Consider the following 23,862-nt stretch of genomic DNA (forward strand, 5'->3'; position numbering starts at 1 on the left):
GATGTGGCATCATTTTTCACTCAACAGCATGCTCCTGAGCATAAGAGACTCAATAGCACCAACCAGGATTTATTTAACTCATGGAGGCTTCATGTTCTGTATTTCTTTGTATTCTGTAGGCAATTGGATGATATTTCAAATCTTCCTTTGCCCGCCTACCTATCTTTATTGTATTCCAAGTTCCATTGGCATGAACTGTTAAGCATCTTAAAGTTTCTTCAAGTAACCTGCAAAACTGTAAGTCAATCATGCCAGATATAGACCAGCATTTGAGTCGCTTGTGCATACTTGTTATTCTACTGGAACTATTCCTATGGTTTTGACCTTATTTATGTTTGCATGGAAGTAAACTGTATAGAAATCAATGGGACTTTTTTCCAAATCAGTAGGGCCTTTGTGCTAGAAGAAAGTGCTCACTTTCACACAAGTCATCCAGTCTTTACTGATCCTCCCTACACACTGCAATATCCTCAAAAAGTAGTTGGAGAAGAAAGAGTAAAAGGAAGGAGAGCCAGAAGTGAGGTCAGCTTCCCTGAGAGTGTCAGTTTACATGGAAAGAAGACAGGTAGAGAATATCACAAGTAAAGATAGGCAAGCCTAGTCAGCTGGGGGACCCTCTCTCTATCTCCCCTCAGGTATGTGAAGAGAACAAACAGGAGTTGCTCTTGCCACACTTCCAACACAAATAAAGAATTTAGACTTACAAGCTCCACGTTTTGTTGATCACTGCTAATTGAAACAGTGTGAGAGGGATCAATGAAGGTGGCACCGTCCAATAGGCCAACTGCTGAACCAAATACTTCTGCAAGTTGGTGGCGTCTCTTTGTAGTACCTCTCCCTCCCCACCCATATATCACCATCCTAACACTCCAGCAGCACATTAGCCATCAAGGGAAGCTACCATCGGTACACAGCCTTAGAGGAGCAACCTTATCCATGCTTATTTGGAAGTCAGCCTATGGGACTTATTCTCTTGTAAATTGGATTGAGGATTGAGAAGTGTAAGGTTCAAAATAATCCATGAGTCTGTTAAACAGATAAATCTTACAAACCTGTCTTGTCCTTAAAATACCCTGGGCTCAGGTGACCTGGGTGCAGCTCCCTTGTAATCTGGATGCTCCTGTTTCACAAGGTCAGTCATTTAATGTACAGAACATAGCTCTGGCTACAAAGGATGCCCCCCACCCCCACATGCCCCTCAGTGGGAAACACCTCAGAAGTCCTGGCTTGTAATTGCCACATGCAAAGCAATTGCTGGCATTCATTCACAACACACGTGCATTGCTCTTTGGCAGTGAAAAGCATTTTGCAATGTGCTGCCAAATATTTTCCACCCCAAGGCAGCCAAGCTTTTAACCTCCCTGTGATTAATTCTTCCCACTCTTATAGGCATTATTCTCCCAGCCAAGGAGGGATGGGTGAGTCCTCCCAGCCTCACTATTGGGCAAGGTGAGTCACTCCTCCCCCCCAGGGCTATGCGTGCTGTCTTTATGCCAGGCTTCGCCCCCTTAGCCTAAACTAACAAAAAAAGTTTTAAAAATAGTTTAAACTTAGGTATGTCTACTCAAAAGTAAGTTCCACTGTGTTTAACGGGACTAGTCCCTCGTAAGTATGTTTAGGGGCCCCTCCAGATTGGTGTTTTATTGCAGGTGTATTCTGCAACATGAGCTTGATACAATAATAATGCATTAGTGGTGGATTTATTCTGCTTTATTAGTTGTTCTGCAATGCTTCCCTAATGCTACCACATTATTGCTGTCTGGATGTACTGTAGCACAACAAACATGGAACAAAAATAAACCAGAATATTTTTGGTATAAAAATGTATGGGATCTCAGCAATCATTTGTAGGATATGAACTGTCTGGAAATAAAGCAGTGTGACCGACCCAAAACTTTTGAAGGCACAAACATTATTGACAGTGGGATGCCTTGATAGCATCATGAGCACAAATCATCATGAATGCACAATAAAAGGGATGCCTAGAGGTGTCCTAGGATTAGACCCTTAGTAATAACTTTGTTGGTATATTTCCCTTTTGTTAACTCCTACAAGATAGCATTCATATATTCATGAGTAATGTGCAGTGAGGTCACATACAAGAGGAGAAAGATCATAGCTCTGTGGCAGAGCAGATGCTTTGCATGCAAAAGATCCCACCACATTCCGTCCCTAGATCTGATACTTGTCTGACTCTCTGTGGAGCTCCTGACAGTCATTACAAACAGGACAATGTTGAGTGAGAGAGATCAATAGTCTCATTCCACATAAGAGAATCTCATGGCAGCACTCCTTACCATAGCAAGGCATTGGAAAGATCTGCATGGTGCTTCAGTACAATACTGGCATCATAAGGTTTGGTTTATTGCCTCATGGAGAAATTGACATACAAACTGAGAGCGACACTGGTGCTCTAAAAACAGACAAATTGGTTCCCATTTATAGCCTATGTTTATAGGAAAGAAAATAACCAAAAAACCCCACCGCATTATGCTAGTATTTGGAACGAGTAACACTATATGTATGTTTAGCATCTTACAGACAGACTTGACGTGTCTTAAGTAGTATAGGTTCCAGCAGCTATGAAAGGGAAAAAATGTTTTCTAAGTTGTACCACCTTGGGGGATAAGGGAGGGTAGATAAGGGAAGGGGGGTGAGAGGGCAGTTAAGATTTTCCCTTAGATATACTTAATACTTAATTGGTAAAAGAGTTATATCTATGTGATTTGTAATACCTGCTAATTGTTTCCGAGACAAACATGTATTCTATTTTGAACACCAATGAAACGTTTATAAAAAGAAGGAAAAAAAGAGAATAGATAAGATCAAATGCCTCCCAAATACCAACAGTAGTAAAGGAATAGCAGCAGTATGTCAAGGCTAGTGCTAGAACATCACTAACACCACATAGCCTGGGTAGAGTTTGTTTCCATGGAACTCACTAGGACTTACTCCTGAGCAAATGTGCATAGAACAGGGCTTGAAAAGAAAAAAAAATCCTTGGGAAAGGGTTATCTGGCAGTGAACATTCTTATGAACATTATTTCTAACATGGTACTGGACTTCAACATTCAGAAAATGTGAAGGTTTCTGGAATGAGCTGACAGACAATTACAATTCTATGAATTTATGAAATCATAAATTTGAAAGGGTACAATCCAGCAAAAGTCCCAACATAGTCATACTGAAAAAGGGACTGCGGCAGTACATAGCTGTACACCATTTTATATACACAACCTGAGAATATGCCCCACTAAACACTGTGAGAGTTGCTTGCAAGTAAACATTCATAGAACTGAACGATGTGAATGCAGCCCTATGCATATTCACCTGGGAGTAAGTCCCACAGAATGCATAGGTTTACTTTGAGTAAATATGCCTAGAATTGCACTGCATGACTGCAGTTCTGTGCGCTAGTAGCTGTGAGGCTCATTGTACATCATGGGATTTGCTTTCAAGTAAATGTGTAGAGTACTGGGCTGCATATCTAATTATTCTGTTTTGAATGGGCTTTAGCTTGCAATCCTATGCACATTTATTTGGGAGTATATCCCATTGAACACAAAGAATTTCCCATAAACTCATATACAAGTGCAGGACAGGTTACCACTCACTTGCAGGATTTTGTTTAATATTTGTTTTCTGTTTGGCCTTTAAACATAATTTTAGGTGCCATCTCTGTTAACTTTTTGGCACCTATTATGACCCTCTTTGAACAAGCCTTTTAAGTTGAGACCTTATCCCGGTCTGTGTTGGAATTGCTTTTTAATATGTTTTTTAAACCTTTTTTTTAAAGAAACAATATGTTTTTTAACCTTTTTTTCTTTTTTCTTTTTTAAGATGTCTTGAAAGCTTTAAAAAAATATATTTTTTAAGATGTTTTGTTTTAATGTATCGTAAAGTCTGTTTTTATGATGTTTTAAAGTGTTTTTAGTGCTTTTGTTTCCTTCCCTGGGCTCTTGCTGGGAGGAAGGGTGGGATATAAATCAAATAATACATAAATAAATAAATACATTTGAATCTGTTATTTCAGAAATTCTTTGGTGTGGTGGGGAAGGGCCAGAGGTCAGTGGCAGAGCATTTGCTCTGCATGCAAAAGGTCCCAAGTGCAATCCCGGGCATCTCCAGGTAGCATTAGGAGAGACCCATGTCTGAAATCCTGGAGAGCTTCTGCCAGTCACTGCAGAGACAGTACTGAGCTAGATGGATTTCTGGACCGACTCCATATGCAGCAGCTTCCTAGGTTCCTATGAACCTGCCTGGAAGTGGCTTGCCTGCTTGGCTTGGTCTGTTACTTCAACATGAATTCTCTGTTGCTTATCATTCATTAAATGTATCTTTTACCTGTGTCAATGGCTGCAGTAGGAACATTTGCACACAAGTCTTTTCCCTCTCTCTACAGATCAGCCTACACAATCCAAGTCACAGGGTGCCACATGAAGAAAATGTGCTGAAGAATTACACCATAGCTTAGTTTGCTTTGCATCATTGTCATCAATGGAGAACATCCTCATTAGCTGCTGTAATAGCTTGCCCAGCTCTGTGCCTTCCTTGAATCTCTTTTATCAGAAGAGAGCAAAGATTGTGCTATTAAGATCCTCTCCCAGGCCTCACACGTGGCAAGGGCAGAGCACACAAACACTGTCCTCCCACATCACACAGCTGCCATCTGCCCCAACGACGCCTCTGGTAAAAACTATTGCATTGTGTGGGTAAGGAGAAGCAAACAGGGCAGTGTAAGGGAGTGGTCAGTCTCTGCAGCAGCCATAGCCGTAAAATCCCTGAGGGAATTTTCTGCTTAGACTGCCTTGGCTCTGCTGCCACATTGAATTCTCTCTCTCCTTCTTCAGGGTTTGCCCTGTGCTGAAGAGATGTGGGGAAAGCTGGAGCAAAATGGCAATCTATACATATCTACAATGTAGAAAACAATGGCACCAGCCCAGCCCAGCCCAGGGCTCCTTCTTCATTTTTTTGTCACTTACTTCTCTCTGTCCTGACCTGCCTCTGATGTACCTCTGCTCTCATTATGATGCAGCTGTGTAAGTGAAGTACGGGGTGGGGGGGAATTGACTGCGGGCTGTCCCTACTAGGGCCAGCTACTAGAAACAATATCCCATCTGTCCAATAGATGGCTTGGCCCTATTAGAAGAGAGCAGAGCAAGAGAGGATCCCCAGAGGCCCTATTAAAATAGAGGGCAAAAGAAGATCCCAGGATCACATGCTTGGAAGTTCCCTTTCTCTTCTTTCCCCTGCCAAGCGTTTCACAAGGACAGAAAAGGAAAAGAAAGTCAGGGATCAGTTCCTGTCTGCCAGACAATCCCCTGGGGAGCTGTGCCAATGCAAAAAAGAAATTGTTGCCGGTCTAGTCTCTTTCTCTTTCTCTCTCTCTGGTGTGAAGAGTCCTGCCATACAGTAGGTTTCTGGCATTTTCAGTGAATGAATTTGGCTGTTCCTTTTAGACCACCCCAAATAGACCACCCCTTTCTGAAGGAGAAAGGACAAGGAGATGAATTTTTCATGTCACATCAACCCTTGCACAATGTGTTCCCTTCCCCTCACATCCTCCCCTCCCACCTCCTCACATGCTGTGAGACAGCATGCCCCTCCCTTTCAGAGTGTAACCCAATTTTCCCTTATGTAACACACAGAGAAAATTCACAGGCTTCTGTAAAGTCATAATTACCCTTAGGTGTGTGCCTTTCAATAATCAGCATGAGCATTTAAAGTGGGCATTAGCGTAGCTTCTTCAGGGATGTGGAGATCTGGGGTACATAAGTTGTAAACAGCCAGGTGTTGCATCACCAGCGATGATGATCTAGAATTACATAACGGGTGTTGTTTTCTCCTGTCCACATTCAGATTCTGTGACCTTTCCCTGGCTGAAATTACTGGAGAGGAACATTAACTGCTATATGCTGCAGCTCCATCCCATTTTACATTACAGCTGGATGCTGTGCAAGGTGTTTGGAGTGGGGGCAGTTCCTATGGCCACATGTTGCAGAGCCTGGAGTTGCCATGGATACTATGTTTCTCAGCATTTTGCCACTTGTTGGCAGTCACAGTTGCTCAATAAAGCAAAAGCAACAGATGTCATGACATCACCATTTAAAATCAGGAGGGTTATATTGCAGGCTGTTTCTCACGAACACATTGTGTGTGAGTGATGGCTGTTGTTTTATCCCCCTCTCACTCCAGATGCCTGCTTTCCTATATTTTACCCATAGTAAAATAGTCTCATAAGAGTTCAGTCACAGTCTCAGGTCTGTAGTTTGGAGCAGCATTTCAGCCCTTCCTGAAATGCACTGGGCAATACTGCACTGTAATGTGATCTGAATGAGACACACCCACGGGTCTCTCACTTGGCACACATAAAGCCCTCCACTCCAGTGCTGTGTCTACTTTTTTGCCACTGCTGCCAAAATCAGGGTCTGGGAGGGGGGAGAGAAATGAGTGGGGGAGGTTGAGATCAGGCCCCTTGGCCAGAGGTTAACCACTCCAATGTAATGTATTGTTGCGCGCCTCCCCAATCTCTGAGCGGTGAGATTTCAGGGGTCCCTGCGCTCTTCCAGGGTTTGATTTCCTTTGGGAAGAAGGTCAGTGGACACTGTGGTGTCTTTATGAAATATGGTTTGTTTATTTACACACATTCCAACCTGAGCTTAGGATGGAGGGATTCAAGGCATCAGCAGTCCAATATCCAGCTTTTCCATCTGGGTTGCAGGAAGCATCCTAAAGCCATGGTGCAGAGAAATAGCCTCTCTGCCTGCTTCCAGTTTCTAGCAGTTCTCCAGACCCACTCTAAACACACTCAAAGTACAAACCTCTGCTAGCCACCAGGAGGGGGGGAAGGCTCTCCTGAAGAGTTTCAATGACAAAAGGATCTTCCTGGCCCATTCACCAGTTGCTGGGCACCTGAAAGACCTATTAGCAAACTGGCCACTCTATTAGCTTAACAAAATAAACTCATCTGGCCAGCAGAGCCAGCCCAAAGGCACAGGGTTCCAAATCAGAGGCTGGAAAGGAGACCCACAGGAATCATCCATTCCAACCCCCATGCTCATAACAGTATTGCACATGGCTAGAAAGCTTAAGACATTGGGGAGGGGGATGAATGCTTTTTTGTTTACTTTTTTGTTTTGCTTGCTAGTAGTGTGGTTAAAATGTCTGGCCTATAATCTGGTTAGCTGTATATGCCCCATTGTTGTTTTATATGGCCTAATGTGTTATGAATCTTTGCTTCCCACTAAATACCTAATTGGAATTCACACAATTGTATGCAACAGAGTAATCATGTGAAAATGCATCCGGAGGATTCAACGTGTCCCAAATCTAACATCTTCTGGCTGTTTTCAGGACATGGAATGTGAGCTTTAATTATGCAGAGTTGACTTTTTGTTGAAAGATCAAGATAAAATGATGATATTGGGATTTGACGATTAACTAAGATAGCCTATGGAGAAAAGTGATCCTGTATGTATATATTAAGGGACAGGTTTGATATATATTATATACTTATAGCTGATCTGCGACAAATCGGAAGTCAACTATTTTTTTTCTTTTGTTGTATTGTTATGTTTTTGTTGTTTGACTTTGTTTTGTTTGTCTTTTGAAAAATTTGAATAAAAATTATTAAAAAAAATAATTATGCAGAGTTGCTTTTTCAAAGCTATTTTTTTCTGCCATGGACGTGTCACCTTTTTCATCTCAAAAATAGTCATATGAACTTGTGAGGTTTGCTATGCCTGAAAATAACTTGTGGGAATATATAGGCTTTTCCTATTCCTATACTGTTATTACTTCACTGTAGATAATTGTATATTTAGGCTGCAATCATATGCTCATTTTCTTGGGAGCAAATCTCATTGTTTTTAATTACATTTACTCCCACCAAGTAAGTGTGCATATGTCTGAGCCATGCAGGGCAATCCTTTGCATTTTTATTAAGAAGTATCACTCTGTGCTCAATAAGTTTACCTCATTATAGGATTGCAGCCTTAGATTCCTCTCTGCCCTGTCTTCAAAGACACAAGGAAGGGAGTAGTAACAAGGTTGGTATCCAACTAAATAGATAATTAACACAAGAATTTCTACTTGTGCAATGGAACTTTCCCCTCTCCTGCCCCACACCCACATGCCCACTATATCTGTTTTAGGAGTTCCTCCAACCAGGAGCAGATTTGGGGAGGATTGTGCAGGGAGAGGGAGGAGAAATTCTGTTGCACAAGCAGAAATCCTTGCACTAGAGGATCTATTTACTTGGATGCAACCCAAAATTGTTAAAAATAGAGGCTAGAAACAAAAATAAACATGCAGAGGATTGTACTGTAAATCATCAAGCAGGTTCAGTGGTAAAACATTGTGGTTCAAGAGTTTATTTTCTTTATACCTCTGCTTCTCCAACTGTATTGCATTTGAATTAACTTTATCAAAACTTATTTCCATTAATCAGCACTCTGGGTAACCTGCAGTCAAGCTAGACATGTTAGAAGATTTATTTGCCATTAGATCTTTCATACTTTCTTTCCTTTTTTTTAATCCTTGAGAACAATAACTTTAGTAACTGTAATTTGGTAAGCTTTTCATGCACATTTAATAATTTTTAAAAGTTAATTAATTGTTAAAAAATAAATTTACCATTTATGTCACACATAACAATGTCTAGGAGTCCATACAAATGTTGCAAGAGGAATCACAGACATCTTAACAAATCTTTACTAGGGAATTGTCCCACAACTTCTGTGGGTAGAGCAAGCTGTAGACATGTGCTCAGTCTCAAGGCTGTATTTCAAGAGAGTTCTCTAACTCCAGGAACTGGAACAGTGTGATTTCATCTTCTTGGGATCCTCAAGAGGTCCTTTTAGGTTTCACTACTCAGAATCAGATTATTGGATAAACATCCCATAATAAAATTAAGCTACCTGAGGCAATGTGACACTGAAGTCAATAGCTGTGTCTTTCTTTCTTTCTTTCTTTCTTTCTTTCTTTCTTTCTTTCTTTCTTTCTTTCTTTCTTTCTTGATGCACTTAGTCCCTGTCAAGCACACACATATATGCAGGTGTCATCCAGTGCTGCTCTGGGCTCCTACTGGGAGAAAGGGAGGGATATAAATCTAATAAACAAGCAAGCAAACAAACAAATAAATAGTCAATCAATCCAGGAGGACAAAGGCTTTTTACATGCAAGTGCATGCATGATCCACTGATTATTTAAGAAACCAATATAATTTACCTATTATTTTGTTCACTGTTGGGGATGAGTGTAAGAGAAATATTTGACAAAATAATAGCGCTAGCACAAAGATTACCACTTTGAATACAACCTAAGTCTTAAGTACTTGGAAGGAGTCCTACTGGCCAGTTTGCATATAACACTAAGCCAAACCATGGCATATAGCACAAACAAATAAATGCACAGATTGCTGGAGTGAAGATCATGGCCACAGTGCTCCTCCCTTGGTCCTGCCACACTACCCAGGGCTAAACTATGGTTTTGCTTAGTGTTGTGTCCAATCCCAGGCTTGTAGTTTGTCTCTCCCAGACTACAGGAGGTAATCCAAGAACAACCCCTGGTTACAGCTCATGGTTTGTCTGGACCAAGGCAAGCCATGAGCCCAGATTCAGATATAATGCTATGACAAACCGAGGCTATGCCCCAGGTGGTGCTGCAGGAGCACGGGGAGTGTAGTGGCTGCACTCCTTACTCTGGAACACACACATTTGCTAATTTACACTAATCCATTAATTACTCTCCAGAGATCATGTGCCTTTTAATAGCTGCATGGCAGAAGGAAATCTAACATGCAAAGCTCTTCCCACCAGGGAGATCCAGTGATGGGAACAGCTTTACTTGTTGAAATTCTGCTTGCCCTACAGCTGATGATAGAAGCATAGCAAAACAGTAATAATGGCGACAAGCTACAGGAGCCAATTCTTCTCCAAGCATCAGGATAAAGGTCATGGTCACATTTGACTTCAAAAGAGGAAACTTCACAAAGATGAGGGGATTGGTAAAAAGAAAGCTGAAAAACAAAGTCCAGAGGGTCACATCACTCGAAAAAGCTTGGAAGTTGTTTAAAAACACTATATTAGAAGCTCAACTGGAGTGCATACCGCAGATCAGAAAAGGTACCACCAGGGCCAAGAAGATGCCAGCATAGTTAACGAACAAAGTCAAGGAAGCTCTTAGAGGCAAAAAGTCTTCTTTCAGAAAATGGAAGTCTTGTCCGAATGAAGAAAATAAAAAGGAACATAAACTCTGGCAAAAGAAATGCAAGAAGACAAGGGATGCTAAAAAAAAAATTGAGGAGCACATTGCTAAGAACATAAAAACCAACAACAAAAAATTCTATCAATACATTCAAAGCAGGAGACCATCTAGGGAGGCGATTGGACCCTTGGATGATAAGCGAGTCAAAGGTGTATTAAAGAACGATAAGGAGATTGCGGAGAAGCTAAATGAATTTTTTGCATCTGTCTTCACGATATAGGGCAGATCCCTGAACCTGAACTAACATTTGCAGGAAGGGATTCTGAGGAACTGAGACAAATAGTGGTAACGAGAGAGGAAGTTCTAGGCTTAATAGACAATATAAAAACTGACAAATCACCAGACCCGGATGGCATCCACCCGAGAGTTCTCAAAGAACTCAAATGTGAAATTGCTGATCTGCTAACTAAAATATGTAACTTGTCCCTCGGGTCCTCCTCCATGCCTGAGGACTGGAAAGTGGCAAATGTAACGCCAATCTTCAAAAAGGATCCAGGGGAGATCCTGGAAATTACAGGCCAGTTAGCTTAACTTCTGTCCCTGGAAGACTGGTAGAAAGTATTATTAAAGCTAGATTAACTAAGCACATAGAAGAACAAGCCTTGCTGAAGCAGAGCCAGCATGGCTTCTGCAAGGGAAAGTCCTGTCTCAGTAACCTATTAGAATTATTTGAGAGTGTCAGCAAGCATATAGACAGAGGTGATCCAGTGGACATAGTGTACTTAGACTTTCAAAAAGCGTTTGACAAGGTACCTCACCAAAGACTTCTGAGGAAGCTTAGCAGTCATGGAATAAGAGGAGAGGTCCTCTTGTGGATAAGGAATAGGTTAAGAAGCAGAAAGCAGAGAGTAGGAATAAACAGACAGTTCTCCCAATGGTCAGTTCTGGTCGCCTCATCTCAAAAAGAATATTATAGAGTTGGAAAAGGTTCAGAAGAGGGCAACCATGATGATCAAGGGGATGGAGCGACTCCCTTATGAGGAAAGGTTGCAGCATTCGGGGCTTTTTAGTTTAGAGAAAAGGCGGGTCAGAGGAGACATGATAAAAGTGTATAAAATGATGCATGGCATTGAGAAAGTGGATAGAGAAAAGTTTTCTCCCTCTCTCATAGTACTAGAACTCGTGGACATTCAAAGAAGCTGAATGTTGGAAGATTCAGGACAGACAAAAGGAAGTACTTCTTTACTCAGCGCATAGTTAAACTATGGAATTTGCTCCCACAAGATGCAGTAATGGTCACCAGCTTGGATGGCTTTAAAAGAAGATTAGACAAATTCATGGAGGACAGGACTATCAATGGCTACTAGCCATGATGGCTGTGCTCTGCCACCCTAGTCAGAGGCAGCATGCTTCTGAAAACCAGTTGCCGGAAGCCTCAGGAGGGGAAAGTATTCTTGCACACGGGTCCTGCTTGCGGGCTTCCCCCAGGCACCTGGTTGGCCACTGTGAGAACAGGATGCTGGACTAGATGGGCCACTGGCCTGATCCAGCAGGCTCTTCTTATGTTCTTATGTAAAGCAGTTAAATTGCTTGCATTCAGACAGCAGTGAGAAAGAATCAGTTCTAACTAGGAATTTAGCCAGAAATCATGACATTTCATATGAACTGCAGCCAAAGGGCAGGCTGGGTTGTTTTAATGAGGCTGTGATATTCATTCTCTTCCCACCAACTTTTTGGCCTGACTGACTCATACATTTTTCTGTAATCAATCCCTTTTGTTTCAGCCATGCATGACGATACTGCATGGTCAGTTTCACTTTGCCCCTTTGCCCCTTCTCAAAACTCAGCTTCCTTCATCCATTGTCCTCTCAGGCACCTGATTTTCAGTCTTTTCAGTCCAGTTGGTAGCCTCTCTGTGTGTGTCCTGTTATGGATTCTGTTATCATTCTGTTTTCCACACCTTAAGCTTAATCTTTCTGTATACCTAGCATTCCATTTCTGCACACGCGACACACCTTGTGTCCCTAGGTCCATGAGTTTTTCCCCCAGCCCTTCCCCCTTTGGTTATTGTTTTCCCACCCCCCTGCCATCACCCCCTTTTCTGCCAGGTATATCCCCCTTCTTATTTATTTGTTTAGAAGTATTTATGCCCTGCCTATTAACTGAGGTTCTCAAGGTGGCTTAAAATAGATTGAACACACACTAAAATAGACAATGGTACTGTTGTGAGTTTGGGGGTTGGAATGGATGATCCCCATGAGTCCCCTTCCAGCCTCTGATTTGGAATCCTGTGCCTTGGGGTGAGGGGCTGCCTCTGCTGGCCAGATGAGTTTCTTTTGTTAAGCTAATAGAGTGGCCAGTTTGCTAATAGGTCTTTCAAGTGCCCAGCAACTGGTGAATGGGCCAGGAAGATCCTTTTGTCATTGAAACTCTTCAGGAGAGCCTTCCCTCCTCCCTCCTGGTGGCTAGCAGAGGTTTGTGCTTTGAGTGTGTTTAGAGTGGGTCTGGAGAACTGCTAGAAACTGGAGGCAGGCAGAGAGGCTATCTCTCTGCAGCATGGCTTTAGGATGCTCCCTGTAACAGGGATGGGAAAGCTGGATATCGGACTCCTGATGCCTTGAATCTCTCCATCCTAAGCTCAGGTTGGAATGTGTGTAAATAAATAAACCATATTTCATAGACACCGCAGTCTCCGCTGACCTTCTTCCCAAGGAAACCAAACCCTGAATGACCGCAGGGACCCCTGAAATCTCACCACTCAAGAGATTGGGGAGGCGCACAACAGTACAATAGTTACTAGAGTGGGGCAAAGGTGAACATTAAAGTTTCACACACACACACAAAAATTGTCTAATGTTCTAACAAACGCCACGACAACAGCCAAATCTCCTGTTGTGGAATTAACTGCTATCTCCTTCCCTCATTCAGTCAATTGCCTAATCTACCTCTCCCAGCTTCTGAGCTCCCTGTCCTCGATCCTTTCTGCTGCTTTCCACAAATACACACACTTGGACACAACAAGCCCTTAGTAAAACTGAGGATTGTGTCTCACTAGTCCTCATGATTGTAAAATAAAACTTAAAAATTTAAAGCGTGTCCCTTTCTGGATCAGAAACCAGTTGTTTCCCAATAAGCATGGATTATGAAGCCATGTGTTCTCTGTATAATTGGCAAGGACCTGTGTGTAAACATGTCAGAATTACATGCACTACTTTATTTCTTTCAAAATATTATTTCTTACAAAGATGTCTCCTGCCACCACTTCTTATTTCAAATGCCTCAAGCTACTCCTCCTGACATTATTTTGGGATAGGATTTGAGATATTAAAAAATCAAAACGAAGAGATGCTACTGGGTGGATGTGAGTTTTGTATCCTATGTAGGCACAGTATGGGAAAATAAAGACCACCCAATATATTCTGTCAAATTGAAACATTCCAGAATTAAGGGTAATCCTTAAATAAGAGACATACAGCAATCCTAGGCTAGAATGAGAAGGGGGGAAACGGGCCCATCCCCAATCGAGAGGCACAGCGTTATTGCTGTAACCAATGAAGGGGATAAAGGCTGTATCTCAACTGCAGCTGCTCTTCAAAGCCCCAGCAATTTAGGGGCAAATCTCCAAAAGAGTCATTCCGGTAAGTTTCCATATGAACAGCCATAAAGAGGCAGTTTTCCATGATAAAGTGGAAACTTGCTTCAGCTTCCAAGCGAAACCCAGGGGGGATCATCACTTTCTCTCCAATTCCTCTTCTTCTCCATTTGCCATTGGAGCGTAGATTTGGATGATGGTTATGTTAATAGGTTTCCCATTAAATCTCACTGATATAACTCGCTCAGACCTTGCCTTATAGCTCTTAATTGTTTTTGCTACATCACTTCTCACTATTAAAGCAACCCCATTTCTTCTTAATTTCCTGCATAAATATTTTGTAGTTGCCTGATTGAAAATGTCCCATTCCTGTCCATTTTAATTCAATCACACCAAGTATTGTAATGTTGATACGTTCCATTTCTTGCTTGAAATTTCTAATTTTCCCTGGTTCATGCTTCTCACATTCCATGTTCCTATTGTGTGCGTCGTACAACGCCAGACTCTCCTTTCGCATCTGTGTGTATCAGCCTCTGGGCTTCCGTTCAGCTTTGACCCAGCTGCGTCATTAGTCACAGCGCTACTGGTACTTGTCCTTTGTTCTTCCCCAGTAGCTTGGTGAGTGCCTTCTGACCTGGGGGTGTCATCTTCCAGCACTATTTTATGTTGCATTTTGGATACTCTGTTGATAGGGTTTTCATGGTAAGTGGTATTCAGAGGTGGTTTACCATTGCCTTCCTCTGAGTTTGGATGCATCTTAGTCTGTGTTTCAGCTTTGACCATTCCGCCTTGGGTGCCCCTGCTAGGAGTCTAGCCTCTTGGTCTAGACTCCTGACAGCATTGCTCTCAGCTTCTGCAACACTCTCAAACCCCCTCACCACGTTAAGGTGTGCATCCTAGAGGGGGCAGATTTTTATTTCTACTTATTTATTATTAAATTTATATCCCATGTTTTCTCCAAGGAGCTCAAGGTGGTTTACATGGTTCTCTCCCTCCCCGTTTTATCTTCACAGCAACTCTATGGAATAGGTTAGGCCGAGAGACAGTGACTGGCCCAAGGTCACCCAGTGTATTTCATGGCCTAGCAGGGATTTGAACCTGGGCCTCCCGAGCCCTAGTCATTTTTTCTATACTATCAAGGATAACAATCAACTGGCTAGAAAGACATCAAAACAGTAGGTAAAGGACGGGGTTGAATGTTCTTATTTGTTACTTTTTACAGTTCAAACTAGTGCCCAAAAGGCAATAATCAATTGACATAAATCTCTTTTCATATTTATTTAAATTCAGAAATTAAGAGTGCAGTCCAATTCAGATCTATGCCAGGCTGAGGAGAGTAGGATATGGTGGATCCCCAGCTGAGCTGGCAGGGTTCCAGCTCCACCAGGCCCTGCCGGCAAAAGATCCTCAGCCGCAGTGGAGCTGGAACCCTGTCGGCTCAGCTGGGGGTCCACTAGGGAAGCCCAGCCCGGCAGAAGGGGTGCCAGCACAAGTCAACATAAGGCCCAAAAAAGGGGCATTTCGAGGACATGCCAAAGGAGGAGCCGAGGGAGAGGACTAATGCAACATCCAGCTCCCATTCAGAGCACTCCTGCGGATCCTGATCCAGGCCAAAGTTACACGAAGAAAAAATTCTGTCCAAGAAAAAAAGAAGTCAATGGGGAGCACTTACTCGCCGGTAGGGGTACTCGTGAAAACTGCCTTTTTCTTTTCCATTTGTGCATGCAGCTCCTGGCTGAACTGACATTTAGCCAGCCTGGCGACTCCTGAATGGCAAATGGGTGCCGCAGAGCTTCCCACCAGCTGCTCCTCCGCCAGGAACCCCTCTGCCAGCTTCTAGAGTCTTTCAAAATCATGATGCGGTCTTAGAAACAAATAAATTTTAAAATACAAAATAAAGTAATAGGTTACTTCTTAATATTTGCCCTCTGGTTTATTTCCAGAAGGACCTAATATTATTCTTTTCCCATTATTCGTGTCTACATCTGATGCTTTATGAGATTTTCAGGATTCAAGCATCAGTGAAGCATCTTAACGCACCTACTTTATTGTCTTGATGTTACATGAATGAAGACAGCATAACAATGAAAAAGACTCTTAATATAGTATTGCCAACTTAAGGATTAGATGTCATGAATAGAAATAAGATGTAAAACTCCTATAAGCTTCTCAAAAACATATTATCATTGTGTGTAGATCCTCTGGACAAAGTGCAAATAATGGCAGCTAAAATACAACATAAGCTCACCTGCATTTTCTATGATAAGGTAAGCAATATTTGAGCTTTCATCATTTACAGATCAGTCAATATTTTCAAGCAAATAGACCTCCTCCTCTTGCACTTATGGTAACTGAAGGAGAAATGTAATAAACAAGAAAGATAATAAAAAGATCAAGGAAGTTATATTCTAAAGACAATGTTCTTAACAAAGGCAGATGAGGCTGGGTTTTGTAGGGAGTGTTCATGGTTGACCCTTGTGAGATTTGTGATACCTTAAATAGCAGGGCATTTGCTTTTGTCATACTGAGCTGTAGCCTCCCACCGCCGCCGACGCCCAAAAAAACAACCCTCAGGTGAAACACTGTTTGCTGAGCAATAAAATAGTAGGTAAATGTTAGTCATAGGAGATAAATCTACCAGGGTTTTAAAAGTTTTCCTGAGAACTGTCTTCTACAAAAATCCAGGACCTGATTGTCCATTCTTTTGTACTTGATAACATCATGAATACAAAGGATTATGTAAAGTATCACATACCATACAGCTTCTGTGCCTTCACTGGCTTACTAGATTAGGGAACTCATCAGTAGGAGTGTGTAAGGAAAGGCAATGGGTTTACACTGCAGCCTTCTTTGTGTGCAGACTTTGTCTTGCACCCTATTCCTTTCATTTACTGAATTGTTCCCCGGCTGGATCCAATACACGGGCTTTAGTGTTTGGATGTTTTGTATATCCCTGTAATCAGCTGCTGAGGGTGGGACCAAGGACCCAAAGCTCTGTGCCCAGCTGCCCCCTGTGGAAAATTATCAGAGCTACAAGTTGTCTACAGGCTCTCAGATACTTCTATGATCCTGCCCACTCAAGCTGGCTATGGGCTCTCCTCAAGAGGAAGGGCTAAAAGAAAGCTTTCTGTCCGGGCTAGGACTTTGCATGGACAATCCTAGTGTTTGGCTTGTTGACCCCTGGCATAACTCCTGGTTCCTATTCAGTGGGCTGCCTATAACTCATCTCTGACCATCTCCAGGACATTTGTATATTAGTAATGCTAGTATATTTTCCTATAGTTGTGAGAAATGAACTGGTGTTTAAACTTACAACAGATAATTGTGTCCTGTACACACATACCAAATTTCAATTTTCAAGGAACATAGTATGTTATAAACACATAAACACAGGATAGCAAAACAGGCTAGACCTCACTTTCCTCAGCCAAAAAGAAGTTAAAAGGAATAACACAGGACCCTAGAACATGGTGTTTTTGTTTTATTTGTCAATTATTTATTTATACATAGGTCACTCTACTTAGAAAGATCCCAAGGCAACGTGCATCTAATATATGCACAAAAGACAATTAACATGGCTAAAAACATGTATGAACTGAAAATATAGTGACAGACCATTAAAACATATATTTATACATTGGTGCTGAGTAGTAAACCTGTTTATCAAACTGCTAATACCTGAGCAAATAATAATATTTTCATTTGACGTCTGAAACCCAACACTGGGAAACAGACACATTTCTAAGGGGACATCATTCTGGAGTCAGGGCCTTACCCGAACCCTGGTGAGAACCATGATCAGAACCCTTCCCCAGCTGATCTTAAGGATCATGTAAGCTGCTTTTTGGAGGAGGACCTCCTGCAGATATTTGGCCCCCAATTTATTTATTTATTTATCACATTTATATACCACCCCATAGCCAAAGCTCTCTGGGCAGTTTACAGCAATTAAAAACAATAAAAACAAATATACAAATTTTAAAACACAAAAACACAATTTAAAAACAATTTAAAAACACATGCTAAAATGCTTTTTAAATTTAAAAGAGAGAGAAAAAAGACAGTGCCTATTAGACCAGGGATGGGGAACATGTGACTCTCTCAAGACATCACTAACATCTTAAATCAAGCACATAGCACACAGGCAGCTCATGAAGAGCTTTTAAGATAGGTGTTATCTGATCCAATCTTGCTGCCCCAGTTAATAACCTGGCAACCATATTCTGTACTAGCTGAGGCTTCTGGACAATTTTGTAATAATCCAAACACATCATTAGAATATGGATTACTGATAGCAGGCTATCCTAGTTTGGCTTTAGATAGTGAAACAGCCATAGCTGGAAATAGTCACTCCTTGTCACCAAGAGTATCTGAGCCACCAACGACAATTGTGGATCAAAGAGTACTGCCAAGCTATTTATCTGCTCCATAAGGGGGAATGTTACCCCATCCAAACCAGGCCACCTTCCCAATTTCTGGACCTGAGAACTGCCTATCCACAGTACCTCTGTCTTATCAGGATTCACTTTGAAGTTTATTGGCCCTCATCCAGTCTGTCACCACCTCCAGGGATGCCCATAGCAGAGCTTGGAAAAGTTACTTTATTAACTACAACTCCCATTAGCCTCAGCCAGCATGGCCACTGGTGGGAGTTGTAGTTCAAAAAAAGTAACTTTTCCAAGCTCTGGCCCATAGTAGCTTTGGGCTGTTAATGACCAGGCCAGTTTCATTACCTTGTTTTTGAAAATCAGTATGTCTCTGCCCTTGCCGCTTTCGTGGTTGTTCAGAGTCTAGGTTTTGAGAGGGGGGACTTTGGGTGAGGTATACTAAGTAGCCCCCCCTGAAATGACCCAGTTGATGTTACTAATCCATTCATTTTACTCAGTAGGTATAACTGCACAGAACACAAGTCAAGCAGAGGATGCTGTTCTATCTTCTCTCTCTTGTCACTGTTTGTATGCTCAGAGTGGACAGGTCAACAGGCAATGACAGCAAGCAGGATGAGAGCAAGGTCAAGACCCAGCAGTGGGTTTTCTGCTGGGATATGGAACTTGGCAGCTGCCCACTGATGCCTACCCCTGATGCCAGCCCTGGTCTCCAGCTCCATTACTTAGAAGCACCACTCTGGCTGTTCTTTCAGCAAATTGAGTTGGGAGTTGTTACTTCATTCTTGACAACACTACAAAACATCCTTGGCCAAGATGGTGATACGTAATGGATGGACTTACATGTGATATCCTGTTGTACTTTACAAAGGTGTACCAGAGGGCAAATGCAATAGAATGTCATACTAGTAAGCTCTATCTATAAATGCTTAGAAAGTAATATGAAAGTTCTATAGTTAACAAGGTCATATCACCTGTTAAAACTCTTTTAAGATTAGATTCTTGGAAGTTTACAGAGTTTATGAGAAGTAGGTAACACAGCCCTGCTCGCAAGGAAATGCAATAGTATTTTTAGGAACCCTCAAAAAGTGGCCTATTCACACTCCTGCTAAGTCCCAACCAGTTCCTAACTTCAGATTAACAGGCCATTATTACTGGGCTGTGTCCAGGGGATAGCATAGTCAGAGCTTTGCAGCAGGCATCAGTATCATATAATGTAGCAGTCTCAGGGATCATGCAGAATACATGGATATATTCCACATCAGTGCTTCTCAATCCAATAGCAATATGGTCCTAGTGTGAGAAGTCAATGTGATCCATATTATCCATTCAGTTGCCCCTGATATGTTATCACTGCTATGTGGAGCCCCAAGAATACCCAGAAGCAGTTTCTTGGTTGCAGACACATCACAACACTACAGTATGGATTGAGTTCATTGTCCTTGCTTTCAGTGCTAAAAAACCCAGCTAAATTTTATATTTATCTTCTTCTGTAGGTGTGCTAATTTCAAATCTATATTTAGTTTAGATTGTTCTAGCAGTAAATTAACATTTACTACCCTAATTATCTCTTAAATTCCCAGTATAGTTTGACTGCAGGTGGCCTTGCTATGTACTGTATTGCAAGTATGGGGAACCTTGGCCCTGCAGATGTTTCTGAACTACAATTCCCATCAGCCCCAACAAGCATCGCCAATGGCTAGAGATTATGGAAGTGGTAGCTCAACCACTTCTGGAGGGTCAAAGTTTCCTCATACCTGCTATATATGCTATGTAGCATATAGTATGAAAAATGTTTGTCACATCCGACAAACATTTTTCATACTATATACTACACAGCTTATATATATCTATAAGGAATCCCACTTTTGACTCAGCTTCACTACAAACAATTGCTTCTCTCACACATACATCTCAAACGGTTAAAGTTTTTAATGGTTTTCTGATGAGGTTGATAAGATATCTTTGACTACAGATGTGTGACATAGCTAGGTGTTGCCAAAAGTCAATATGTTATACTGCAGGGTCAATATCCACTAGCACTGTGGCCTTGGTTCCATGACCTGAGACCAGGGCCACATTCACATTATATATTTATTCCACTATTTTTCCATTTTAAACAGTCATGGCTTTCCCCCAGAGAATCCTGGGAAGTATAGTTTGTGAAGGGTGCTGAGAGTTGTTAGGAAATCCCTATTCCCCTCATAGACCTACAATTCTCAGAGTTCCCTGAGAAGAGGGACTGACTGTTAAACTGCTCTGAGAATTGTAACTGTGTGAGGAGAATAGGAGTCTCCTAACAACGCTCAGCATTCTTCACAAACTATACTTCCCAGGATTTTTGGGGGGAAGCCATGACTGTTTAAAGTGGAATAATAGTGGAATAAACGTATAATGTGAATGTGGCCCAGCAAACTGATTTTACCTGAGTTGGGAGAAAGGCCTCAACTGGAAAAAGGTTTTGTTTTTGGTTTTTGGTCACTAATAATCAGGGCCAGATAGGAAGGCAATGGCACTGTAAGAAACAGTCTTGGTGTAGCATTAATTTTCTCTCCTTCTCCCCCATGCACCACCCTTCCTCAGAATGATTAAACGCCTCTAACATCACCTTGGAGTGAGAGGAGGAAACTGACTTGACACGAGACTTCTACTGCTTCTTTCTGCGCTGAGACAGCCAAAATCGCAATTATCTGGTTCATTCTAGGGCTGCTGGCCTGGAACACGCCATGACAACGTGTTTCTCATTTCAAAGCCTCTTTTGTACTAGGACACAGTTCAAGGGATCTTGCAAAGCCAGTTGAAAACACTCAGCACTTGCTGTTGCACGCTTTAGAGAGGAAGGGGCAATGCTTTGCAACACAGTTTCTGTGCCACAGTGTGTGGGAGTGGAATTTAAATATTTTTATATAATTGAGAAATAGTAATACCCATTTCTGAGCACTTTAGGAATATGCTTATTACACTGCTAGAACATGACTGCATATATCAAGTCCCCAGCCTTCCCTCTAAAAATATGTCACTGTAGATTATTCGGAGCCTAACAGAAAGTATATGCAGCTTCTAGAATTCACACCTGTCTGCCCCACCCAGGGAAACATCATTTGGTTATGGAAACTTCCCAAACTGGTGAGGATAGGCTAAAATTATGAGTGCCTCTCAATTACCTTTAATTGCCCAGGTTAAGAATTCATCTCCTTTCTGAGCAAGTGTTTAGGGTTTAGGGTTTCAAAAGGTTTCAAAATATTAGGCCTATTTATTCTGCCACCTGTTTGATCTCCACAACAAAGATATCCCATCTAATTCTAATATTTTGATTTTGCGGACAATTTTTTGGATTTCTGAGTTTCTGTACAGCTATATTCACCAGTTTCAGTAAGGATGTACTTAGAGTTACTGAGATGGAGACAAAAATTCAGACCTGTTTACTCTGCCTCCCTTTTGATTCCCCCGTGAAGATATTCTGCCTTTGTATTCATTTAACTGCAGTATTTTGACTTTGTAAACAAATTTGGGCTTTCTGAGTTTGTTATACAGTTATATTTTCCAGTTCCAGTATAACACTCAAGTAGCAATGAATGAAATATGCCAACCCTCATGTGTGTATGCAATCAAACATTTTTCTTCTAGTCTTATCCCTTCACCCTGCCACCATACGCTAAGACCGAGGAAGCCTGGAAGAAGGGTGTGATGCTGATAGATGTAACACTGGGAGTCACTTGGAATCAATACCAAAAGCCAGGTGTGTGAAGCAGAATGGGAGAGAAAAGGAGTGGAAATCTGAGAAGAGGCAGGGGTGATGAGCAGGGAGAATGCATGTGCATGTGGATGGTGAGTGGGCTGGCCTAAGATATTTTGCTGCTTGAGGTGGAGCAGCAAATGCTCCCCCCCTCCACAAGTCAAGGGTACATAATAACCAAGACAAGACACGTTATTTGGGCAACTAAGGCAGAAAATCTTACTGCCTCATTGGCAGTAAAAATTCAAAACTAATAAATTAAATAACTAACCATTTCCTGCCCTTTCAAGACACCCAAAACCAGCTCCCTGAATTGGCTGCCTCACACTGCCTAATGGTAGGGCTAGTCCTAGTGTGTGCACATGTATATGTGAAATGGTTGCCACTTATTGGGAGGGGCAAAATGGTAGCAAAGTCAGAACCAAGCCAATGCTCCTGTGTTGCACCTGTACAGCCCCAGTCTCACCTCCACATCACCCCTCCCACTCCTCATCCTGATAAGTGGCAGCAAAGCTTCTACTGGGAGACTATCACTTTGGCTGTCCCTGAACAGGTGAGCCACTCCGTGTCAGTGTCTGCCATAGCAGTCACAGAGAAAGAGAGAAAGATAACCTCAAAATGGAGGCAAGCTAGTATGTTGTACTATAGTAGTTAAATGTTGGCTTGAATGTGGGAGAAACTCCTTTGTAGCTGTGGAGAAGTCACTTTCTCTCAACTGGCAAAAGTCACAAGGTTGTTGGGGAGAAAAAAAGCAGGATACTAATGTAATAAACAAGTGAGGAAGTGAACAAAAATGGAACAAAATGGTAGTTGGGAAACGCTTTGAAGTTCTCTTGAGGATAAAAAGTTGTCAGGGAAGTGTAAGCAGTTGGGTTTTCATGTGGCCCTTGGGTGCTATGAAAGTTTTGCATAAGAATTCTTGCTAGGTTAAGTCTGTGTTTTCTGACCTCTCTCTCAGTCATAGTCAATATGCATGTTATGGGGTGTATTAAGTCATGGTGCACTTTGTCATTTGTCCAGCAATGGGGAATCAGCATGGTTTCTCAGTGACTCCATACATGCTCAAGTTGAAACTTGGAGTCAGGATAAGATGATAACTAGAACCCATTAACACTGACAGCATAGATTATTGCACCTGACTCTATCATTATTGCACTATTGTTGGTGGTTATATTCCCACTTTTACTTTCTGCACAGCAGCCTCATTTTCTCTGAAAAGAAAGTACTCACCATGTAGTGCTATACTTCCAGGAGTTTGCTCAGGGAGCCCTATTTATGGGCTGAAACACCACTGAAAGAGTTCTTGCCATGTTATTCAGCTTGCTGTGCCAAGCCCGCATGGGGATCGGGTTTCTGCTGAAAAGGTGCCAGGCACGTCTGTTTCCAGGAACCAGCAGCCGTATTTAGCCTCAGGCTGCACATGAAAGACTGCAGTCGGAAACGTGACATTGTGTCAACATTTGAGGCAGGTCAGAGATGGGTGAGACCATGAAAACAAGCCAGGGAAGGGGAACTCAACACACCCTGTCTGAACAGTCCAAGTGTAGAGGCAGTGTGCAAAGCAACTCCGTCACAAGCTGATAATTTCAGCTGCACAGAGTCTCTTTGAAGTTTACTCTCCTCCCCGCTTCTAATTTGATATTTGTTTTTCAGCCAGGACAGAGTATACTCACATGCCTTAGAGCATTTTGGGTGAATGCTGCTTCAAAGCAATGGAAGGAAGACATACTAGAACGGGAAGGCAATCTAGCCTGCACATTTGCATTTGCACAGCAAGTTATATAACAAGAGTGTGCTTATGTAGGACTTTCCATGGGAGGAAGTTGGAGCGCCTTGCAAATAACATTAATGCCTAACATCATTACTCTGGTGAAAGGTAAAGATTCTTGCTCCCTTGATACAGGTTAAAATTTTCCATAGGAGCCTTGTCAGTCCCTCCTGAA

At 42.0% G+C, this 23,862-nt stretch overlaps 1 long non-coding RNA gene across 1 annotated transcript; it reads right to left on the bottom strand.

The window, feature by feature from the left end:
• Positions 1-15,478: 15,478 nt before the first annotated feature.
• Positions 15,479-23,342, bottom strand: LOC133382355 (uncharacterized). Its single transcript, XR_009761920.1, has 3 exons — positions 23,150-23,342; positions 16,047-16,149; positions 15,479-15,662 (listed from the first exon to the last, which is right to left on the bottom strand). It is a non-coding gene; the product is annotated as an uncharacterized LOC133382355 (long non-coding RNA).
• Positions 23,343-23,862: the final 520 nt, after the last annotated feature.

Source organism: Rhineura floridana, chromosome 3 (assembly GCF_030035675.1).
Source record: "Rhineura floridana isolate rRhiFlo1 chromosome 3, rRhiFlo1.hap2, whole genome shotgun sequence".
In the NCBI taxonomy this organism is placed as follows: Eukaryota; Metazoa; Chordata; class Lepidosauria; order Squamata; family Rhineuridae; genus Rhineura; species Rhineura floridana.